General features: G+C 44.5%; 1 non-coding gene across 1 annotated transcript; it reads left to right on the top strand.

The window, feature by feature from the left end:
• Nucleotides 1-8,412: 8,412 nt before the first annotated feature.
• TRNAC-GCA lies at nt 8,413-8,484 on the top strand. Its single transcript has one exon. It is a non-coding gene; the product is annotated as a tRNA-Cys (tRNA).
• Nucleotides 8,485-11,362: the final 2,878 nt, after the last annotated feature.

Below are 11,362 nucleotides of genomic sequence, written 5' to 3'. Positions count from 1 at the left end.
GGGTCCACTGGATACCCATATTTTAAAAAAATTAACCTATTTCAGACCACATGCAACAATCACTTCCAGATGGTTTCATATCTAAAATTTGGAAGATAAATAATAATGCTTTCAGAAGAAACCATCTTCATGACCTTGAACCATGGGCGCAGGCAGTCATTTCTTATGGGAAATCAGACAGTACTAAGATTCATAATTTCTGCTCTTGACCGGAATCACTAAAAAGAGAAAGACAGAAAATACCATGTGTGGCGGCGTGGATATGGAGCGACTGGGTGATGGTAGTATAAACTTGAACAGTCACTCTGGAAAACTCCCGGGATTTCCTAAAGCTCAATGTGTACAAACTGTATTACCCAGCAAATTCTCTTCTAAAAATGCCTACATATTATATATGTTTACCAAAAGAAACATACAAAATGTTCATAGCTGCACCACTTGTAACATTCTCAAACTAGAATCTGCACTCACACACACAAGCTGTGAATTGGATCAATTGTGGTATATTCACAGGACAGAATATGAAACAGGAATGGGAATAGACATGCTACAACTACAGGCAGCAACGAGGATGAAAGGGAAAGGATCAAGATCAATGAAGACTATTTTTAAAAGAAAAACAAAGGCGATGACTTCCACTGTCAGGTAACAAGCCTTATCAAAAAGCTACAGAAGTTAAGACTTTGGGCTACTGGCACAAGAACAAACATATAATCCAATGGACCCAAACACAGACCCAAACTTATTTAAGCATATATTTATATAAGTTTCAATTGTGGTATATTCATATCATAGAACACTAGACAGCAATGGAAAAGAATGGGCTACAGCTACACACCAAGCTATGGAGAAACTTCTCAGACTCCATGTTGAGTAAAAGATTCCAGACACAAAGGTTACAAACAAATATCTCTTAATGGTAAAATGGGATAAGCAAATTGTGATTTGTACAATGAAATATGATAGAATAAAAATGAACAAAACATAGTTAAACACAACCAAATGATGACGCTCACAGAGATTATGTTGAGCAAGAGAAAAGTTGCAGAAGAATCCCTACAGTAAGATCCCTTTTGCATCAAGGTTTAAAACCAGCATACCTAAATGACAGTGTTTAGAGCTGCATTACACACGTGGTAAAATTATTAATAAAAGCCAGTAGACACTTTGCACAGAAATCAAGATAGAGCCAAGAAGGAAAGATGTTGTGATAAGGAAGGGAGCACTCAGGGATCCTGGGGCTGGGATGGCAATGTTCAATTTTTGACCTAGGCAAATTTTGCCTAGGTCAAATTTTAATTTAGGTGGTTAATTAAATTGCACATATATGTACATATATTCTATTCTGTATGTGTATCTCATAAGTAAAAATTCCACTGGTTGGTACTTTCACACACTACTGGTGGAAGTGCACACCCATGTGGCTTTTCTGGAGACAGATTTGGCAATAGAGACGCTCAAAATATGCATACACATAAATTCCATGTCTAGCAAATTATGCTAAAAGTAAAACCAGATGACAGACAGATGCATTTTTAGTAAGGTCCTTTGCAGCATTGTAAGAGTAGAAATTAGAAACTGCACAGATGTCTTACAATGGAACACTGGCTAAATAAAACTGTAGTGCCAGCCATACAGAGGAAAACAATGCAGCCATGAAGAAAGCTTTCCTAAATTTAGTTTTGCAAGAAAAAATAATCCAGACTTTAAAAAATGTTAAAATAGGCCAGGTGCAGTGGCTCATGTCTGTAATCTTAGCACTTTAGGAGGCCGAGGAGGGAGAATTGCTTGAGCCCAGGAGTTTAAAACCAGCTTGGCCAACACAGGGAGACCGCATTTCTATTTTTTTAAAAAAGTTGAAATTATCATAAACAAGAATAATTTCACTTTTGTAAGTTACATATGTTGTATACATAAATTCTCCCTAAAATGATCTATTTGCTTTTCTCTAAATATATTAGTTTTGTTATTAAAAGAAGCAACAATTCCAGTTCTGTTAAACAAGAGATACCTTTATCTGAAAAGAAACTGATTCAAACAGGAATCATAATGGGTCAGTGAAGGCAGGTCCCGACTGTCAGAATTCCATCTGCTCTCTTCCTGAGGACCCAGCATCCAGGCTGGTGGGTTCACAGAACAGTGACATCTACATTCTGCATCTCTCTTTGGCAACCCCAACGGCTTTATTATTTGGGAGTGTTTTAGCATTTCTGCAGAAGTAAATAGGGGTTACTCACAAAAAGCTACCATCCCTCATCCACAGGTCAGTGAAAATACATTGCTCTTCTAGTTACTGACATGTAAAAAGAGACTGAAGGTAGCTGTATCCGTTTGTGTTTTTCAACAAACTGCTGAAAAAGACTGCTTAATTTAAGAAGAGAATTTATTGGAAGAAGTGTTAGGAGGCAGAGAAGAAGGCTTCCTAAATGCAGGGCTAAATTAGCCTCAGAGATTCTGAGGGCGCAGCAGTGATCTCACCATGAGGCCAGGATGGTCCAGGATGGCATTTGCCTGATCCAGAGCCAACCATTCTGGGAAACTTGTCCCTTGTCCAAGGTGCTCAAGATCCAAGAAGAGGGCATGTGTATAACCCAGCTAACATTGGGGCATGTCCCCCCTCAAGTTGATAGAAGGTCCTGCATTCTAGTTTCCTCAGACTGTACACAAGGGAACCAGGATATTTATTATTAGGAAGGGGAAACGGATCTTGGGCAGCCAAGAAACCTCCCACATGTCCACTACATCAGTATCTTTGAGACATTTGCATCAAGAAATGTTGCCTCAAGGAATGGTTGCTGTGCTGACAATACAAACATTGTTCCTGTCACAGCCAGACATGTGAGACAACAGGCAATTTAAAAGCACATTGCTTTCCTGTTCTTTTTCTTTGGCTGTGGCATCTGCCAAATATCCTTTTGAACTTAGTGCCAAAGATGTTTCTCTTATCACAAAGTTCCACTTAGCTTTAGATTAAAAAAAAAGAATAGGCCACCATAGACACTCAAAATAAGAAATGTCAAATGTGTATGTGCACATAACTGTTAGAAAAAAGTTCTGGATCATTAGAAATATAGAAATATATATATACAGGTAGGTAGAATCTGGCAAGTAGAACCCATTCCCTAGTGTTCTAGGGAGACCCATTCAACCTAAGCATTTTCTCCTCCCTGGCACCATGACCTCAGGAACAGAAACATATCCCAATAAAGGCTAATGTGCGAGTACAGCGTAGCAACTTCTCTCAAGTTTGAGTTCTCCTGACATCTTCCAAAAATGCCCTGCAGCTATCACTGATGTAGCAAGTCATAACACTAGAGATGGGGAAACTGAAACCACCCAGAATTGCAGATCGGCAATTCTGCCTTTTCATTTTTCAGCAATCTCAGTTATTCAGCAGCAAGAGCTGAGTGTTTTGGTGTAGTCGTGGAGACATCTGCACATTCCATCTGTGTCTGGAGAAGGCGTTGTAGACATCTGAGCTTTCCATTGTATGTCTTTGAGCTTCCCAATGCTGTCAGACTCAGCTGGGCCCTTCATAATGCTCTGTAACAACAGCTGGTCCCTACAAGTTTTGTCCTTCAGTGGGAACTTTATTCCAAGAAGTGACACTTGATATATTTAACCATAGCTACAGCACAGACACTGACCAATCAGAATGAAGGCCAGCCATAAGCAGCCACTGAATGCCTACCAAGTGAATAAGCAGCCTTGAATCTGGTGATCAACTGAATCCAGGTGATCAAGTTCTCAGTTACTTTACCCCTGAGACCCTTGGGCTCCCAGATTGTCAACCCTGAACAATCAACTGGATTTCGGCCGGGCGCGGTGGCTCAAGCCTGTAATCCCAGCACTTTGGGAGGCCGAGACGGGCGGATCACGAGGTCAGGAGATCGAGACCATCCTGGCTAACATGGTGAAACCCCGTCTCTACTAAAAAATACAAAAAAACTAGCCGGGCGACATGGCAGGCGCCTGTAGTCCCAGCTGCTTGGGAGGCTGAGGCAGGAGAATGGCATAAACCCAGGAGGCGGAGCTTGCAGTGAGCTGAGACCCGGCCACTGCACTCCAGCCTGGGCGGCAGAGCAAGACTCCGTCTCAAAAAAAAAAAAAAAAAAAAAAAAAAAAAAAAAAATCAACTGGATTTCTACTTTCTGCAATCCCCATCATGACAAAGTCCATCCTACACTTACCCCATTTGCTTTGGGATCTTTTGGCTGCAACCCTCTCCAATTGTGGTAGCTGCATAGGTACATCGTTACAGAAACTGGTTCTGTCCAGTGAAAGAGATGAGACTGTCACTGTCCCTGTGTCAAGGAGCTCGAGCTTCTGAAACGGGGTGGATCCAGGCCACCCAGGTAGTCCGGCTCTCGGGAAGTCACACTGGTTAGGGAGCTGCTGGATGGTGCCTGAGCTCTGCCAGCCCGGGAATGAATGCTAAGCTGTCTCTGCCTCTACAAGTCACTCACTCTGCATGCATAGTATCACTCAGGGCCACGTGAGTGGCTAGAAGTGCCAGGAAGACAAAGAGAAAGTGGCTTTTTCCTTCAGCTTCGGGGGCTGCAAGCAGAGCCATGTCTTCCACTATGCCTCACACAACTGGGGATCCTCAAAATGTGGACAGAGGGTTCACAGGGTGGGGAAGAATAGGAAGAAAAACAAGAAAACACAAGAGAAATGCTCACCAAAGAAAAGCAAGATAAGACTGATCAGGCCTGCAGAGCAGAGCTGGGCAGGTCACATGGGGCAGCAGGAAAGTAGAGAGTAGCATGGGACAAACAGACCTCCTCCTTACCCTCTCATCCTCCTTGCAGGAAGAGTCAGCTGCAGGGGCCTCAGGAGGTGAAAGGAAACTGTGTTTGAATACCCTGGTCAGTATGGGAAGAAATTAGTGTAGTTAGGGAACATATGAATTTGAGTCAGGGACCTGTGGATCATCAATCAAATGCTTTACTCAAAAACAACTAGTGTTGCTTTGAGCATGCTTCAATTCTGAACTTTAATGCAGGGAGTTGAGTAATCACTCATGGCCTGCCACCACCCCTAGCTGACTGTGCCACTGCAATTGGTCACCCTCCTATCATGTCCACAGCTTCATTCTGATTTCCCCTACCTTTCCCACACTCTCCCACCTCTACACCCCTGGCCACTGCTTATGCCTGCAGCTCAGCACGCCACATGCCCTCAGTGATGGACTGAAGGCAGGCACTAGCTTGAATGTCATTGATGCTTCCCACCGGGATGTTGTGTAGAATGACAAGTTGTTGTAGGTTCCAAAAAAATTTTCCAGCTGTTTAGAATTATTGGATGTTAGAACAGGTATTAAGAGGGGATTATGCTCCAAACGACCCTCAAAAGTAGAAGTTCTCTGATTCCTCCTCAGTTCTACTACACTGGAATTTCTAGGGAGTAATCTGTATTTTTGATATGTTCTGTCAGTAATGCTGATGCAAAGTCAGACTACGTAACCGGTGATTCAGCCTGTCCTGCCATAATATAAACTTCAAAGAAGAGCAGCTGGTTAGAACTTTTGAAACACACACAAATTATTACTGACTTGACCATGACTTGTGCCAGAAAAATGAAGTCACAAGAAAACTGACACAAGATATAGGAAGGACAGTGGTGAAGATGACTAGCAAGCTCAACATCAGGAAAAGAGGACCTACAGCTAAGTGGCAGCAGGAGGCACCTGGATTTGAACGAGGGACCTCTTGATCTGCAGTCAAACACTCTACCCCTGAACTAAACCCCACTGCTTGGTAGATACTCCTCCTTACATATGTCACCTGTGTCGCCACACCCAAGGATGCTATGGTGCACTGTAAATTGTATTCATTCCCAGCCAGCTTATGGAAATTAGCAACTCTACCACAACTGACTAGAGACTGCTCTTCTGGTCATGAGTTCACCTCTCCATTTCCCAGAGACCCTTCACTGGTCTAATGGTACTTTTCTACCCTGAAGCCACAACCTGAACTCCTTCAACTGTCTCCTCCCATTCCCTCACTCAGTACCTGATGGGCATAGGGGATGGGGGTTGGGGGAGAGGCAGGGGTAAGAATCAGGGCTGTATTAGTCAGGTATTTCCACAACAATGTGTCACAACAAATCATCCCAGAATTCGGCCGTATGAAACCATAAGCATGTACTCTCGTGCTCATAGGTCAGTAGCATGGATGCCAATCAGCTGATGTAGGCTGGGCTTGACCTGGTGTCTGCTTCAAGCTGTGGCTCCATCTGTGCTTGGTTTCTGTCTGAGCTGGGCTCAAGTCTGCCCATGTGTGTTCCTTCTACAATCCCAGCTGGAGGAGTAGCAGCTAGCAAGGGGACATTCTTCTTGTGACAGCAGAAATGCAAAGGGGGAGGCCCAACTATGCAAGCAGCTTTCAAGCCTCTGTTTGCATCACATGTGCTAACATCTCATTGATCAAAGCAAGTCAGCCCTAACTCAAGAGCAGGGAAGCAGGTTCCGCCTCTAGTGGGAAGATCTGCAAAGTCTCATGGTGAAGGTCACAGATGCAAAAATAAGGGAAGCTCCAGGGCCACTTCCAAGTGGTTCACTTGTGCCTTGTAACCCCCGAACCCCCAAGGCAGGTTGTTTCCTGCCTGCTTTGAAACGGGGGGATTGATTTGATCAGACCCACCTGCCCTGCTTGCTTTTTGTTGCTTGCTTCTTGTTATTATTTTCCTTTTTCCATGAAGCTGAAGGCCGCTGTACCTGAAAGCCTCAATGCTGAATGCAGAAACTTAACTTTCACAGGAGGCTGTATAGATAACGTTCATAGGTCACATGGTGATGGTCACTTCAGTTGTTTTTCAGGCACTTGGGCCAGCTCCTGTCCAGCTAAAACTGGTTGAGACAACTGACTCTTCAACTGGGTCTGTGCAAGTGCCTGAGGTGGCCTTTTGACATCAGAGGCCCAAAAACCTCACCCTCAAATCATGCTAATGCCACCATTTTCTGCGCATATGTCCTGTGAAATGTCATGAGCCTAGGTGTGATGGTATGTACCTGGAGTCCCAGCTAGAGAGCAGGCTAAGGTGGGATGGCTTGAGACTGTAGTGAGCTATGATCATGCCACTGCACTTCAGCCTGCATGACAGAGCAACACCTTGTCTCAAAAGAAGAAAAAAAAAGGAGAGAAGAGAAGGAAGAAGGGAAGGAGGGAGGGAGTGAAGGAAAGGAAAGACAGAGCAATAGAGAAATGCCTTTGGTCTTTGATGTTGGTGACCTTCGGATGGGGTTTTTGCATGGTCGTCCTTTTTGTTTATGTTGATGCTATTGCTTTGTTTGTTAGTTTTCCTTCTAACAGGCCCCTCTTCAGCAGGTCTGCTAAGAGTTTGCTGGTGGTCCACTCCAGATGCTGTTTTCCTGGGTATCACCAGCAGAGGCTGCAGAACAGCAGACTGCTGACTGCTCCTTCCTCTGGAATCTTCATCCCAGAGGAGCACATGCCAGATGCCAGCCGGAGGTCTCCTGTATGAGGTGTCTCCCCATCAGGAGGCACGGGGGTCAGGGACCCACTTGAGGAGGCAGTCTGTCCCTTAGCAGAGCTTGAGCACTGTGCTGGGAGATCTACTGCTCTCTTCAGAGCCGGCAGGCAAAAAAGTTTAAGTCTGCTGAAGCTGTACCCACAGCCACCCCTTTCCCCAGGTACTCTGTCCAAGGGAGATGGGAGTTTTACCTACAAGGCCCTGAATGAGGCTACTGCCTTTCTTACAGAGATACTCTGCCCAGAGGAGGAATCTAGAAAGGCAGTCTGGCTGCGGAGGCTTTGTGGCACTGTGGTGGGCTCCAACCAGTCAAAACTTCCCATAAATTATAAAAATATATGTAACATTAAAAACAGTCATGCACCGGGAATGGAGGTATAGTTCAGGGTAGAGTTTTCCACCCTAGCACAGGAGTTTTCTGGCCAAAACCTGGAGGAGCTGTGTGGTCCTCATGCTATGCTGTCTCCATGATGCTTCCCAGGACTACTCTCCGATCCATGTCAGGGCCGGGGAACTTCCCCAACTGTTTCATGAACTGGATTTAATGCAAAGATCCCAGACTAAGAGATATCTTTATGTGTCAGTATTGCATGTGTCTCAATTTGTGTCTCCAAACTGCTATTTTGTAAACAAGAAGAAATGAGACATGCAGACCTAAAGGCTGTTCCAGCAGTAAACGGGAACACTCCTCCCAGCTGCTCCCGTCACCACAGACTGAGGGAAAGCGGGGAGATGTGCAGGTATGTGAGCAGGGGCTAGGGTTTGGGAATTGGGGATGGACTTTTCTGGGGTGAGTTTGTGGTAAAATCCGCTGCTGGTCTTACTCTCTAAAAGCAAGCAGGAACTTTCAATGTGCTGTAGGACTGCGGGGTGTGATTACCAACATGAAAGGTGCTTATTAAACACTCATGACAAGTAGGGGGTATAGCTCAGGGGTAGAGCATTTGACTGCAGATCAAGAGGTCCCCAGTTCAAATCTGGGTGCCCCCTACTGCACTTTTTCTATTCATACAAGCTGTTATGTTCTTCACAGAAGCTGTTGGTCATATTCCAGTTTCTTTTCATCCATTCCACCTATGATTTTCCCTGGAACGGGAAGCTATAGATCAGGCCTACTCAGCTGCACCTTAGCTGGATAACTTCTCATCTCGTCTAGCACCAGTTCCATGGGTACCCCTCATATTCTTGGTATCCAGCTCCCTGCTCCCCCTATACATGTAATTTCTCCAGCTGTCATGCAGAATGCCTCTGGGTTTTTCCAGGGCAGACCAGAGAGTAGTACTACAGCAGGTTTCCCAGAAACAGACAGGGAATGGTATCCCAAGTTATCACCCTCCTGGCTCCTTCCCACAGCAACAGTTTGTGCACTGGAGTGGTGGCCAGACCTGGGGAGACACATCACAGCACGCAGCGTTCCCATATAGGGCAGATATTTTCCCCTGGAGAATTGGTTTCTCCCACGCCAGAGCTCACTCACACCCTTGCTTCAACCTTGTAGGCCAAAAGCCTGGCTCAGCGACTCTAACAAGGGAGATAGAGGTTCTGCAGTGCTGCCCCTGCAGACCCAACTCCTGTAGCTCTGCGGCTGCAGTTGAATTTCAGCCCACTCTGTGACTGTGGCCCAAGGCTTGGAGGTAGGGGATTAGACTCAAGAGTCTGTTCGTATGAGATGATTTGGAATTCCAACTTTGTTCTGTGGGCCACAGGGAGTCCTGTGTGCTGCAATGAAGAACCAGGTCAAGTCCTTTGTCTAAGGAGGTCATTTAGGAGACATAACAGATACTGGTTTGGGGGTTTGCCAAAAGACAAGGACAGGAACTGGTGTTACTTTTTGAACGCTTACTATGCACTACTATGTGCTAATATCATGCTAGGCAGTTTATCATCAGTTATATTTGTCCACTCTGTCTTCACTGCCGGAAAAAGGGAGCTAGGCTGGGAGCTTGGGTCAGAGTCTGTGGAGTGTTTTGGAGACCAGTCGCCAGCTCTTGGGTTAACCCCAAAAAACAATGGGAAATGACTGGGGGTTCTGCAGGCAGCTTCCATCCTTTTCTCCTGTTCATGGCTCCACCCAGGGACAGGCCTGGTGAGCGGCAGAGCTGAGGGAAGGTGTCCAGCTGTGAATCAGATCTGGCAGCTTCCAGAAAGTCAGTCCTGGAGGGAAGCCATCATTTAATTTCACAAAGCTGAGTGCTCCCATACTGATAAATATATTAACTAGTTAACCTCAGTGTGCCATGGGGGCATAGCTCAGGGCTACGGCTTTTGACTGTAGAGCAAGGGGTCCCTGATTCAGATCCAGGTTCTCCATTCTTTTCTTTATGTTCAATTTTGGTAGCTAACTTTATCCACATACATCTTAGATTGGCATGGGCCACACAGAGGATGGGGTCACCTTCTCAGCCTCATTCTCCACATTGCCTCCAAACCCCAACTCCTCCTCCACCATCCCTCCATTCTTCTGCTCTCTCAAAGCCATCTCCTTTCACCACTCTCTCCTCTCACCATTCATGTCTTCTCTGATATACGGGACTCCACAAACAGTGGACACTTTCAGAACCAGGCTAATAATCCTATTTTCCTCACCTCCCTCTCCTTCTGTCCTCAGGAATGTCAGACACCATGGCAATGTGCTTCCAATGCTAAGGCCTCCCGAGATTTCCATCCTGCTGCCTCTACAAATGTTCACAAACTCCACTCACTGTGGCTCTCAAGGAGTGTGGTGAGGCAGAGTCAGCGTTTTCCACCAGTGTCTTTTACCTTGCTTCTTGAGGCAGGAGAATCGCTTGAACCCAGGAGGCGGAGGTTGCAGTAAGCCAAGATCTCGCCATTGCACTCCAGCCAGGACAACGAGAGCAAAACTCCGTCCCCGACGCAAAAACAACAAACAAACAAAAAAAACCTTTCTCTTACTACAACTTCCTCAAACATAGTTTACTATGACATCTGTATTCCCATTGCCAATGCTCATTCCCTAAATAAGTTACATTGCTTTTCAGAGAGCTTCTCTCTGCCTGTTATTTAGATTGACACCACCTTTTACTGGTTTCTTTGCTTTCTCTGTCTGACTTCCCACTCCCCACTGGTGTTTCCTGAACTTATCTTCCAAATTAACTACTTGTTCTTACATTTTAGTTTCAGAGTCTCTTTCTAAGAAATCTAAACTAAGACAACAGATTAAAGGAGAAAAATCACGTCATTCAAGTAGATGAAGAAAAACATCCAATCAAATCCAACATACCTTCATGATTTTAAAAAAATTCTTGGCAAGCGAGGACAAATATTCTACCTCCTTAATATGCTACTAGCTGCCTACCTAACATATAAAAAGAAATATTATTAAATGGTGGGGTGATGAAAGCTTTGAATTGAAAACTGAAAGACAAAAATGTTCTTAAATAAAAGGGAAATGGAAACTGAATTGAGGAGCAAAAGACTCTAAAAAAATCACCAAATATGTTTTTTAAATGAATCAACTAAGACACTCCAGAAATGAAAAAAAGTATCAACATCTTCCTTTTTATTTACTTTAACCTGAAATATAACTTACATAAGGTACAGAAATCTTTAACGTACAGCTCAATTAATCTGTACACATACACACAAATGTACCCACCTCCTAAATCAAGATATAGAAGATTGAAAGGAATGTTGCTATGAACAAGAATCTTGCACGTACATAGACACTCTTTAATCTCTGTATCTAGGAATACAATTGTCGAGGAAGTGGGTGTTTCTATTTTTGGCTTTAGCCAATAAGGTCAGACGGTTTTCTAAAGTGGATAGAGCAAATGACACTATCACCACTAGCAGGGGATGAGAGTTACTATGGCTCCACATATCATCACTGAGTAACATCAGTCTCTTT

The sequence above is a fragment of the Trachypithecus francoisi genome, unplaced genomic scaffold (assembly GCF_009764315.1).
Source record: "Trachypithecus francoisi isolate TF-2019V2 unplaced genomic scaffold, Tfra_2.0 Lachesis_group4, whole genome shotgun sequence".
Taxonomy (NCBI): Eukaryota; Metazoa; Chordata; class Mammalia; order Primates; family Cercopithecidae; genus Trachypithecus; species Trachypithecus francoisi.
This window is presented reverse-complemented; position numbering and strand designations above follow the sequence as displayed.